The sequence below is a fragment of the Oryctolagus cuniculus genome, chromosome 7 (genome assembly GCF_051225735.1).
Source record: "Oryctolagus cuniculus isolate XC-2025 breed Fujian yellow rabbit chromosome 7, ASM5122573v1, whole genome shotgun sequence".
Lineage (NCBI taxonomy): Eukaryota > Metazoa > Chordata > Mammalia > Lagomorpha > Leporidae > Oryctolagus > Oryctolagus cuniculus.
The window spans coordinates 83,813,276-83,826,820 of record NC_142873.1 but is presented as its reverse complement, the minus strand read 5'-3'; the positions used below and the strand labels follow the sequence as shown (position 1 = coordinate 83,826,820).

The 13,545-nt window shown below is 42.2% G+C and overlaps 1 long non-coding RNA gene across 1 annotated transcript; it reads left to right on the top strand.

Annotated features, from left to right (window-relative positions):
• The first annotated feature begins 348 nt into the window (after nucleotides 1–348).
• Nucleotides 349–12,646, top strand: LOC103350129 (uncharacterized). The gene is made up of 3 exons (XR_016236731.1): nucleotides 349–696; nucleotides 1,738–1,850; nucleotides 12,326–12,646. It is a non-coding gene; the product is annotated as an uncharacterized LOC103350129 (long non-coding RNA).
• Nucleotides 12,647–13,545: the final 899 nt, after the last annotated feature.

The window sequence follows — 13,545 nt, the reverse complement described above, 5'->3', positions numbered from 1 at the left end:
GGGCAAGGTCATCTGCCTTTAGCTGAGGTTTTTTTACCCTTTCAAAAATAATGCTTCTTCTGTTTCTCCCACCCACTCCCTTCTCTCTGTGTATCTGCTATAAATTCATGCACTAAAACAGTGACCAGAAAGTCTGAATCAGAAGCCTTAAAACAGCAAGACCAAAAAAAAAAAAAAAAAAAAAAAAAGGAGGAAAGAAAGAAAGAAAAGAAAAAAGTTATTCACAATCATCTAAAAATATGCAAGAAAGAAATAGCACACCACAGCCCACAGCTCTACCAAATCGAGGCATAAAGTCAGGCCAAGGAGTTGAACAGCTTGAGTGCACACATCACCACCGTGAGTGACACAAAGGAAAAGGCAAGGGCAGCAAATGTATACTCCAACCCCAACTTCCACAGGTGGAAACATCTGTTCAGATTGTGGCCGCACCTGCTGCCTGTGTAGAACATGGAGAGATGTCTCAGTTGGGGAGAAAGGCTTATCAGAGTCACCTACTCTGTACAGCTTCCTGACGGTCTTGCTAGCTGTGTCCATTTCAGTACTGGAAATTTTGTGAAAGAGCCACTCCGCTTGTTTAGATGAAAAATGAAGCACAACTTTTACTTTGAAAGGCAGTCGGATTTCTTTCAGACTCTTTTCCCTGAATAGAAACCTCGTTCTTCAAACAACAACATTGACTGCACTGAATTAAAGGTACATTAAGGAAAGTAATAAAAATGTCTGTAACGGAGGCTGTTAGATTATTAAGGTTGACTTAGCATTTTATTTTCTAAACAAAGGAGCTATTTTTAGAATTCATTCAGAGTATATTATTTTAGGTGACCAATGTAGTTTCTATCTCTGTGTCACTTCACATGTGGGGCCACTTGTTGTGACTTAACATCTTTTTGGATAGAGTAGACAGATGACATATGATAGCCAGTAACATTTAAATTTGATGTAAACAAGGAATCATTTTTTTTTTACTGTAATTGTGTCCCATGCAATGTTTGGGACATTTTTGTTTGCTAAATTCAGGAACCTATTTTCATGGTATTTTAAATTTTACATAATTTTTATCATTTTTCCTCTATAAGGAAGGAATTATGGAAGTGTCATGCATGTGACACATTTGATTCCAACTAAATTAACGAAGACAATTAGAATTCTGTTTGAAGAAAATATTTTCTTTATGACAGGGCTCTGTGTGCCAGGCATCCTCAAATGGTAGACAGAACCTTCCAGCCTCCAGGGGGATTGTCAGGAGCAGAGGCCTGGCCCATTCCGGGTGCCTGGGGGTTCAGCTCAGCTTTGGTCTGGGGTGGAGCTAGTGTACAACCAGTGTTGGTTGTAACCTTCAGAAGCTGTTGGCTCCTGTCATGGGTGCAACTTTGTTAATTACTAAAAATTCCCCCTCAAAATTTTCCCATAATTATGATTGCATCTGAGAATACGGCCAGGCAAGTTTGATGGAGACGAGTAAAAGAGATTCACCCATTTAATCTTCCTCAGTAGGATTTAGTCACCGACTTGTCCTCTAAAACACTGTGCTCTCTTTTTAAGTTTTTAATGCAGCAAACATTATCCTACCTGCCAGCTTCCGTGGGGATTTCTGCATGGTTTACTCTAATTACTCCCAATGCCAGACCTTGTGTGCTATGAAAAACTTCAAAGTAAAAAAAAAAAAAAAAAAACTAAAAAAGGAATAATGCGGTGTTTCTTTTTCTTCTCTTTGCTCCTTTTTTTTTTTTTAAGACGCAGTATCAAGGAGACAAGATGGCATTTTGTTCTCATAAAGTGATGGACAAATCACACGGATAATCTATTAGGATGATGGATGGTATACATTTTAATATGAAACATCAACTGTAAGTGAGTTTCTCCTAGAATGTCTTTGAAACAGAACAATCTCTGTTTGGCCAAAATTTAAAAGTCAGGAATATAGGTTGAAAAGTACTCTGCATATAAAAATTTTGATTAATTTCAATTATGTGTCTTGCAAGAACCAGAAAAACCCTAGCTGAGAGCAGTTGTTTCAGAAGGAAGTACCTGAAAATAAAACCCACTTCCTCCCTCAAGCCTAAAGAGTACCAGTCCTTCAATGCCTGTTTACTGGATTGTGCTGATGAAATGCTATCTCCCTTCTCTGTTTTTGTCTTCATTCCATAAAGCCCAACTAGCCTGATGAAAGTGTTTTTGTCTTGTTTTCTTGCTATAGACTCTATGTTTTCTTAAACTTCTTTTTTTCCTTTTTGCCAGGGTTCCCATCTCTTAACCTTGTAAACCATGATCCTTGTATTCAAATTCCCTGTCTGCTGTGGGTCAGAGACAAGTTTAAAAAAATAATCAAAGTAATAAGACAGGATGAATGCTTTGCTAGCTATATGAATAAAGAGATTGGGGGGCCCGGCGCCGTGGCTCACTTGGTTAATCCTCCACCTGCGGTGCCGGCATCCCATATGGGTGCCAGGTTCTAGTCCAGGTTGCTCCTCTTCTAGTCCAGCTCTCTGCTGTGGTCCAGGAGGGCAGGGGAGGATGACCCAAGTGCTTGGGCCCTGCACCCACATGGGAGACCAGGAGGAAGCACCTGGCTCCTGGATTCGGATTGGCGTAACTCCAGCCATTGCGGCCATCTGGGGAGTGAACTAACGGAAGGAAGACCTTTCTCTCTCTCTCTCTCTCTCTCTCTCACTGTCTTACTCTATCTGTCAAATAAATAAATAAAAAAAAAGATTTGGGAGCAAAAGGTTGTGGAGTAACTAACTCATTAAGCATCATTCTAATCAAAATAGTATTGACATAGAATAATAGAAGCTGATAATATACTATATGTAATATTGCTATATATATGCCATATATATAATATGGTTAAACTGAGACAGAACTCATTTCAAAATCTGAATGCTCCTCTATAGCCAATGACCTTTCAAAAATTATTAATCTTGGGGCTGGTGCCTTGGCTCACTTGGTTAATCCTCCGCCTGTGGCGCTGGCATCCCATTTGAGCACCAGGTTCTAGTCCTGGTTGCCCCTCTTCCAGTCCAGCTCTCTGCTGTGGTCTGGGAGTGCAGTGGAGGATGTCCCAAGTGCTTGGACCCTGCACCCGCATGGGAGACCAGGATAAGCACCTGGCTCCTGGCTTCGGATCGGCGCAGCGCTGGCCATTGCAGCCATTTAGGGGGTGAACCAACAGAAGGAAGACCTTTCTCTCTGTCTCTGTCTCTCTCACGGTCTGTAGCTCTACCTGTCAAATAAAAAAAAATTACTAATCTTGAATCTCAGTTGCCTCTACTATAAAGTACTGACATTCCCTATAAGGTTGCAGGCTGTGAGAATTGAATTAAGGAGCTTGTTCTGGTCACCGGCACGACTGTCACTCCTGCTGCCGACATTCATTCTTGAGCTGTGGCCTGCACTTTATGTATATTATTCAATTAACTCTCGAAACTGCCTTTTGATGTCCATATAACTCACGCTTCCATTCTACAGCTGAGAAAATGAAAGTGCCCAGGGTCACACAAGCTGTTATTTATTTTTTTATTTATTTTTAATTTAGGCAGACTTGGGAGCCTCCTTCATAATCATAATATTGGATTAATTCTCTCCTTTCTTATAATTATTGTTATTGGAGAAAGTCTGATATTGCCTAGTTAGAGCCTTCTTTTTATAAATGAAAGAGCAGAGGATAGATAGGCTAACACATTTGGGGCAGTACAGCCAATAAAATAAATAACCAAGATTCAATGTCTCTGTGCCATTAGGAAAAAAAAATGCCTGAGACTGGATAATTTATAAAGAAAATGAAGGAATTAATTAAGGCTGGGAAGTCTGAGATCAAGCTGTGGGCAAGTGTGGTTGTCTGAGGAGGGCTGCTCTTTGCCTCCAGCATGGTACCTCATTGCTGTGGGAGGACCGCCCTGTCCTACATGGCAGAAGGCAGAAAGGCAAACGAACTACAGGCTTCGTGCAGTCTTTTATTTGAGGTCCTTGTAGTGTAGAACACTATCACACAGTCCAGTATAAGTCAACCCTTGAATTTTGGGGATGATACACTCAAACTACAGCACTGAAAGTTCCAAGGAAGTTCATTGCATCACATTGTCATCGATTTTCATGCTGAATCTGGGTTGTTGAATTGTAGAATGATATTATAATTTTGTTGACCAAAATAATTCCAGGTAAATGACTTGCTGCACACCAATCCTCAGAAACAATTAAACGGAGATAAATTGGAGGCTCTGCTTTGTCCAGAGTCTGACTAAGGCAGCGCCCATGAGTGGGTGAGCCACAGGTGATTTCTGTGATCCCCAAACAACTGAAAGGGACCGGAAAAAGGGTCCTTTCCCGGGTTCAGCGAGCTCAGGAACATATTCCCCACCAGCAGGCCGTGGAATCACAATGCCTCAGAAACTAATGGACGCTAAGACTGCAGGCTGCCTTCACCTTACATGTTACAGGGACTTGAAGTGTGGCTTCATGAGTGAAATGATAAAACTCGCACAGCTGACTGGTGTTCAGAATGTTCCTTAAACACGAACGTTAAACTCAAATGACAACATTAAACTTTTCAACTGGACTCTTGTTGGGGCCAGTGCTGTGGCTCAGTAGGTTAATGCCCTGGCCTGAAGCGCTGACATTCCATATGGGCGCCGGTTCTAGTCCTGGCTGCTCCTCTTCTGGTCCAGCTCTCTGCTGTGGCCTGGAAAAGCAGTAGAAGATGGCCCAAGGCCTTGGGCCCCTGCACCCACATGGGAGACCTGGAAGAAGCTCCTGGCTCCTGGCTTTGGATCATCACAGCTCGGGCTGTTGTGGCCATCTGGGGAGTGAACCATTGGATGGAAGACCACTCTCTCTCTGCCTCTCCTCTCTCTGTAACTCTGACTTTCGAATAAATAAATAAATCTTTTAAAAAAAATTGGACTCACGCAGCGATTCAATTTTCCTACTAGCCCACTCAGTGTTTACATCAAAGAACCTGAGAAACAGGAAACAGATGTAAACTACTTAGTAAAGAGGAAAGCATCTGAAAACCAATTCCTTTTATTTTAAAAAGAAAATGTTTTCGGCATTATTGAGGTACAGTTGACACACATAAATAGTGTACATTTAAGGTACACAGATTAATGATTTTTAAAAGATTTATTTTCATTTATTTGAAAAGCAGAGTTACAGAGAAAGGGAAAGACAGAGACATCCTCCATCCTCTGATTCACTCCAAAAATGACCTCAACAACCGGGGCTGGGCCAGACCGAAGCCAGGAGCCCTGAACTTCTTCCAGGTTCCCCACGTGGGTGCAGGGGCGCAAGGACTTGGCCATCTTCCTCTGCTTTCCCAGACACATTAGCAGGGAGTTGGAATGGAAGAGGAGCACCCTGATCTTGTCTCCAGTCCGCGATAATACGGGAAGCCGGCATCACAGGCAGCAGCTTAACATGTTACCACAACACGATCGCCGATCCCTGGCTTACTGCTTTGATATATGCAAACATTGTGGAATAATCCCCGCAATCAAGCTAATTAATATATCTATCACCTCACATTGTTACTATTATTTTCCTCTTCTCCCACCCTCCCTCCTTCCTCCCATCCTTTCTTTTGTGGTGAGAATGTTTAAGATCTACCCTTTTGGAAAAGCCTTCCTTGAAAATCTCAAGTGTACAATACAGACTGTTAGCCGCAGTCCCCACGCTGTGTACTGGATCTCCGGAACCCATTCATCTTGCACTGCTGAAACGCTGTAGCCCTTGGCCACTATCTCTTCCTTTCTTACTAACCTGCTCTTCCTCTACCACTGACAACCACGAACCATGCGATTACTCTCTGTTTCTATGAGATTTAGACGCCACATGGAAGTGAAAGCATGCAGTGTGTAGCTCATTTTGCTTAGCAAAATGTCCTTCAAATTCACCCCTGTTGTCACAAAAGCAGCATTCCCTTGTTTCTAAAGTTGAATAATATCCATGTATGTGTATATATATATATATGTATATATATTTTCAGATTTTCTTTCTCCATCATTCTACTAATAACCACTTAAGTTGTTTCCCTGTCTTGACTATTTTATAATGGTACAATGAACATGGGGATGCAGCTGTCTCTGCAAGATCCAGAATTTATTTCCTTTGAGTAGACAAAAATCTTGTGAAGAAAGGGAATTAAAAGATACATTTTTGGTGCAAAACATTTTGAAGTCCATGCATAATTTTTTCATAGTACAGTTTCATGAACATTTAAAAGACCACTGATAAAATCAGAAATGATATTGTTGGGTCACATGATAGTTTTATTTTTAATTTTTTTGGATGAATTTCCACAATTTTCCATAATGATGGCCCCAATTTGCATTCTCACCAATAGAGTACACAAAGAGTCCTTTTTCTCCACATGTTTGCCAACACTTTTTATCTGCTGCCTTTTGGGTAATAGCTATTCTAAACAGGTATGAAGTGATGTTTCATCTTGGTTTTGGTTTCACTCTTCTTTTTTTTTTTTAATTTATTTTATTTATTTGAAAGAGTTACTGAGAGATGTGGAGAGAGAGGGAGAGAGAGAGAGAGAGAGAGGTCTTTCATCTACTGGTTTCCTCCACAAATAGTTGCAATGGCCAGAGTTGAACTAATTCAAAGCCAGGACCTAGGAGCTTATTCTGGGTCTCACACGTGGCTGCAGGGGCCCAAGGACTTGGGCCATCTTCTACTGCTTTCCCAAGCAATAGCAGAGAGCTGGATCGGAAGTAGAGCAGCCAGGACTCGAACCTGCACCCATATGGGATGCTGGTGCTGCGGGCCAGGGCTTTAACCCCCTGTACCACAGTGTCAGCCCTGGTTTCATTCTTCTTTTACTAGATAAGTAATATTTTCTTCAAAGGTGACATTGCAACCACTGTGAAAAGAAAAATACAAATACCAGATCATAATGCCCTATGTTTTCATTTATCTCCCCATGTCCTTTTATTATTATTATTATTATTTTTTTTTGACACACAGAGTGGACAGTGAGAGAGAGAGACAGAGAGAAAGGTCTTCCTTTGCCGTTGGTTCACCCTCCAATGGCCGCCGCTGCAGCCGGCGCACCGTGCTGATCCGATGGCAGGAGCCAGGATCCAGGTGCTTTTTCCTGGTCTCCCATGGGGTGCAGGGCCCAAGCACCTGGGCCATCCTCCACTGCACTCCCTGGCCATAGCAGAGAGCTGGCCTGGAAGAGGGGCAACCGGGACAGAATCCGGCGCCCCAACCGGGACTAGAACCCAGTGTGCCGGCGCCGCAAGGTGGAGGATTAGCCTATTGAGCCACGGCGCCGGCCTCATGTCCTTTTATTATTATAATTGGGTCCCTAGTTGATTTATATTGGGTTATATATAGCTATATATAGGGTTATATACATTGGGTCTGTAAGATATATGACGCTCTACACTGTATCTGTAAGGTTTAATTAATTTTTTTTTTTTTTTTGACAGGCAGAGTGGACAGTGAGAGAGAGAGAGACAGAGAGAAAGGTCTTCCTTTTGCCGTTGGTTCACCCTCCAATGGCCGCCGCAGCCAGCGCGATGCGGCCGGCGCACCGCGCTGATCCGATGGCAGGAGCCAGGAGCCAGGAGCCAGGTGCTTTTCCTGGTCTCCCATGGGGTGCAGGGCCCAAGCACTTGGGCCATCCTCCACTGCACTCCCTGGCCACAGCAGAGAGCTGGCCTGGAAGAGGGGCAACCGGGACAGAATCCGGCGCCCCGACCGGGACTCGAACCCGGTGTGCCGGCGCCGCAAGGCGGAGGATTAGCCTAGTGAGCCACGGCGCCGGCCATTAATTTTTTTACAAATAACTCTGCTTGATAGGCAACTTGTTTCCATTTTTCATATGAGGTATCAGAATCTCCAGAAGTTGAAATAATGTGCCCATAATCTCAGACTTTATTCATGTCAGAACCAGGAGATTCAGGAGCACAACTCCGGCATTTCTGACTCCAAAGTGGGTGTTCTTTCTGCAGTGTTCAGTGGCCTCTGAAAAGACCATGAGTTTCATCCAGTCTGAAGGAGAAGAGTACATAACATGGGAAGGCAACAAGATATGACTTGCTCAGGAATAAAATTCTAACCCCCTACACCATTTACCCAATGACTGTGAACAATAGTCCCCCTCACTTGGCTTGTGTAAATAAGAACCATGTGAAGACCAAAGAAGCAGGTGGGCCCCACCAAGAGCCAGAACGCGTCCTGTAACTCCCTGCTGTTTGGAACAGACCTTCCCTGCACGGGACACCAGTGCCGGCATAAACACCTGCCACTGCACTGCCACTGATACAGGGGCAGCTCAGTAAGGTCATGGGGGCAGAAAATCAAGAATTGCAAGTTTTCTTGTCTACCAATAATTCTTTTCATAATGTGTTTTCGTGAACTTTTTGAAGAATCCTTCAATGCATGAATTTCGAATGTTTTGCACCAAAATAAGCTCATCTTTTAATTCCATTTTCTATGAATGTTTTGAGTTACCCTCATATAATAATAAGACTTGACAGAACCCAACTACCTCTCCTATTTCTGTCCAGAGAATAAAAAGTTCTTGATCTTGTACTTGGTTATTGAGACAAAAACATTGTTCTTCCCTTTGATTTTTGAGGGGGAAAAAGACGCATTCTGTATAAAATATATGTCAAACATACTCTCCCTAAAAGATTGTGTCATTTCACACTTGATTCTGCTGTAGGAAGAGGGTGTTTTTGTTTTGTTTTGCTTTACTTTTTGTATTCTCGAGTATCGTACAATGCAAGGGTAAGATCAGTGACGGTGTCCTTGCCAACTATTGTTCAACAGGCTTCTCTAGGTTTATATGATGGGTGTGTGGAAATGATGCAAACACATTTGGTGCTGTCTAGAAACATATTTAAACTTGAAAGTGGAGGCAAAAATTCACCCAAAGTCATTCATTCTATATTTTTGTGGGACACACCTAAAATGTTGTTTAAGGAAGCTCACCTCAAGTTTCTTGTTTGCATGCTAATGTTTTAAATCTTCCACCCAATGTCACAAATGTTTTAAATCCAGAAATTCTGTGGAGATGTCAGAGTATCTGTAAGCAAAGAAGTAGAAACCCATGCTAGAATTATTATTTTGAACAAGCTATTGACGGCTATAATAAAGTTATAGCAACTGGACTGGGGAATGTAAAGTTGGTTAATGGACTTTATTTAGACAACATCAGATAAGGGCATTCGTAATAACTGTTATCTTGATGGGTAACCCTAAATTCAAGAAAATGTTTCCCCAAACACAAGTTGTTGTGAATTCCTTTCCCTTTTATCTTACTGCAGAAAGAAGATTACAGTTTCCTATTATGAAATAGCATCATAAAATGCAGAGCACAGCCACCCAGACTGAAACCACCTTTCTCCTCTGCTGATATAGACAAAGTAGCAGTAAATGCTTTTTGAGCTCCTGGCGTGCAGATAAATTCCTACAGACATCTCCAATTGGACTGAGAGATTGAGAGACACAAGGGAGAGAAGAGCTGAGGCCAGGAGAATTTAACATGGCAATTAGCAACCCTTCGGCGTTGCTAGACCCCACAGCACAAGACAGGATGCAAGGAACCACAAAATCTCTCCAACAGAGTAGATGATAAATTGGTTGGGTCCCAGGGGTTGCTGGACACAGTTATTATCCAATGGCAGGCCTGGATGATGTGAGAGTCTATGTAGTAAGGTCAGAAAATGAAACAGGGCTTTAAATTCCCAAGGAGCTGCTTCGCTTACATCTCTGCCCTTTCCCCTCATTGTGGACAACTCTGAATCCCATCACATAATCTGTGTTGCCTTCTCTATCTGAATGCAGAACTCCCCAAACATCAGGCATACAAACAACTCTAACCATCATCACCAATCATTCTGTCTATGGAAAGTCAGAAAAGTGAAAGTGAAATCAAAAATATTTAAAGACTTCTGTCTTAAATAGCAGAAGGAGGGTGTATAGGAGAAAAGACATCCCAATCCTCTTTCAGTAACCAGATAGCTGCTTTTGGGCATTGTTTTAATCACCATACATGGTTTGTAACAAGTATAACATAGTATTGAAGCTAACTCTCCATTTCTTGGTGTCTTAGTTTAATGACTAGAAAAGAAGGGGTCCACTTATGTCACCAGCGTCCCACGTCAGAGTGCCAGTTTGAATTCTGACTGTTGTGTTTTCAATCTGTTTTCCTCTTAATGTACATAGGAAAACAGCAAAAGATGGGCCAAGTGCTTGAGTTCCTGTCACCCTTGTGGGAAAACCAGATGGAGTTCTGGCTCCTGACTTTTGCCTGGAGCAGTTGGGCATTTAGGGAGTGAACTTGTAAATGGAGGCTACTCTCTCTCTCTCTCTCTCTCTCTGCCTTTCAAATAAATAAATCTTAAATAAAAGAAAATTAGGACTGATGCTATTACCTCTATAATATTGCATAAGCTTAAAGGAAGTAATTCATGTTAAATATGTTAAATGCTAAAAGAGTGCCTGGCACTGAGGAAGCTCTCAATATGTGTTAGTGAGGACAGTCATGATGCTGGTGTTGGAAAAGAAGAAGATGGTGATGATGATAGAGTGACAATAGTGTGTGGCTAACTTTTATAATCCATAGAGCAAGGACCATGTTGGTCTTATTTGTGGCTAAAATCCCAACATCTAAGCACCCTGCCTGAAATGCAATTAATATTTATGGACGGACAACATGAATGATTACACGAGTTTTTTAAGTGCTGAATTCCACACTTGTGTTACTATTGATCTAGCTTAATTATGAGGATTATTAGGAGTCACTAAAAGGGACGTGGGAAATCAATTTAGTAAAATCACTATCATGAAGCCACATTTATTGAGGGACAATTATATATATATATATATGTGTATATATATATATGTATGTATATATGTATGTATGGCTTGGAATTTCAACTTGAAAGGGATATGAAAAGGAACAAAATTCAGAGGATGGCCAAGGAGAGAGAAAGAGCCTACTCACACTATAATCCCTTTAGGGTTTCACAGTTTCACCATAACATTCTCGATTGGCCTGAGCCTATGACTGAAGAAAGTGGAAAGTAAGCCAGGTTGGACGAACCTTGTTTGCTCCCTATTTAATAGTCCAGCATTTATGTTGTAAGTTCTCTTGAACTTGTAACCTCATAGTTCAGAGCAATAATTTCAGAAGGAAGAGGCTAAACATGACTCCTACTTCCTGGCCTAATACCCTGGCTAAGATTTCATGGCCATTTTGTCTTTGTCCTGACAAAATGCCATTTGTGAGCCGTGCTGTTCAAAAAGCCAGCTAATTGCCAATTCTCTTTTTGCTCTTTTCTGTTAGTTTTTGTGACTGTGCCGTCACGAATGCTTGATTCTATCACCACATGTTTATGAGCTGGTATGGTGGGCAAAGCAACCAGAGTCACAAATTCAAAGAACAATGGCTCCCGTGCTCACCAACTCCCTGGGGACACCCCAGAGCTAAGTCAGCCACCCATCTTGCACAATCTCCCATGCCCCTTGGCCTGCTCTGCTTCTCCCCAAATCACCTATCTACCAACATGTTACATATTTATTCGCTTTTGTATGTTTTTCCTACTTTACTGCAAGTATGCCTGGGGCTGTGCTTGGCACCAAATAGACACTAGAAGTATCTGCTGAAATAATTAATGAATATTAGAAGGATTACCTTAATATGCATTACACTCTTTAAGCCAGGGGGGTGGTCACGGGGCTGTTTACTTCGTGATAAATCATTGAGCTGTATATTTTTCTCTCTGTGTTTGTGTGTGTATGTGTAATTTACAATAGTGAAGGCAAAAACAGAAAAAAAAAATCCAAGCTTCTTTAAAGATTAAAATCACAATACCGGGGCCAGCGCTGTGGCGTAGCGGGTGAAGCTGCTCTCTGCAGTCCTGGCATCCCATATGGACACTGGTTTGAGTCCTGACTGTTCCACTTCCAATCCAGCTCTCTGCTAATGTGTTTGAGAAAGCATCAGAAGATGGCCAGAAGAAGCTCCTGGTTCCTGGCTTCCGACCAGAGCCTCTCTAGCCATTGCGGCCATTTGGGGAGTGCAACAGTGGATGCAAGACTTCTTTCTCTCTGCCTCTGCTTCTCTCTCTCTGTAATTCCTCCTTTCAAATAATAAATTTTTTTTTTTAAAAATCACACTACCTTACTTACTTGTTTTCTGTACCAAGTAGTTCTTCATTGCCAATGTCAAAATGCATTGCTTGAGCAAAATACCTACATTTTATGTTTCCACTACTTAACCTAGGTTGCAAAGTGACTGTTGGGCTCATCATGTATAACCAAAACCTTTTATTGAATGTCTCCTCTGTTTTCCTTTCACCAGGTAAAAGTAAGTGTAAAGGCCGAAAATTCTTGAGAGGGTGACAACTCTTCACATGAGTACACTAGCAAGCCACCCCCTCAGACTTGGAGAATATGCAGATTTTAAGTCGATTCCCTAAAATGGGAGGGCTGAAGTCTTCACAGGGGTGCACAGAAGACCGGTACACCAAAAACTTCATCTTTGTGGGACAGATCTTTTTCCAGACTGCAAGTGGGTATGAAATTATATCCAGATTCAATGTAAAAAGTCACAGATGCAATGAAAAAAATCCAGTTTGGCTTCAGTATTCAAAATAAATTCATTTGATGAGTGTGTTCTGCATTTTAGAACATAAATCTGTCTCATAGATAAAATGTGGCTGGCAAGGCTGATGAGGATTCAGCATGGAGAATGAGGGATGCATGGTTTTGGCGATCTTATCCTTGCAATTCCTTCCCCAGTGAGTCTCGGCAAGAGATGACCTCCACCTGGAACAGACATCGCCCATTTGCCCATGTGCCAGAGCCAGAATTTCACGTCTAGGGCTACGGCTACATTTGGTAAACAGGTTAGGGTCAGTTGCATTAAATAAATGTTTTTCTTGCTTTTGAAAGCCAATGTTTTGGAAACCAAAGGAAATAATTATGTCCTACTTAAGGGAGGTTTATTTTAAAGCCTAGCTAGGGCCCCACAGTGCCACTGCTTCCATTTTTCAGAATTGATTTTCCACCACATACACCATTACTGTGAAGTTAGGTGCAGTATTTCCTCTCAGTAACCATGATGCAGTGTCTTTGGAATATTTCCTGGTGTCTCCCACTTTTTCTACCTGTGATACTCATTTGGTCGACTCTGGCTTTCCAGGAGAACTTGCATCATGGGTCTCCCACATATTGTTGTCCTGCATGACCCAGGAAGATAGGGAATCAGAAAACTTTGCAAGCAGAATTTTAATCACTCCTTGGAAACGAAGGCTTTGCTAGCATTAGTCTTCCCTCAATAAGTCTTATTCACTTTCACATACGAAGCATTAAGGCCTGCACTAATCGGTTCTCCTCCTATTGCTCCCCAAGGCAAACTTGGGAAAGAGGAGTTGGTCTTTGGAGCTTATCCGAGCCCCTCCCCTCTCTCCTCTCCCTCCTCTCTCCTGTTGGGAGCATTCACTGTCTTCTCCTTCCACGAGGCCCTGTGCACTAACTCCCTCAGGTCTGGAAATCCACCCAGGCCCTCCTCCACGATGT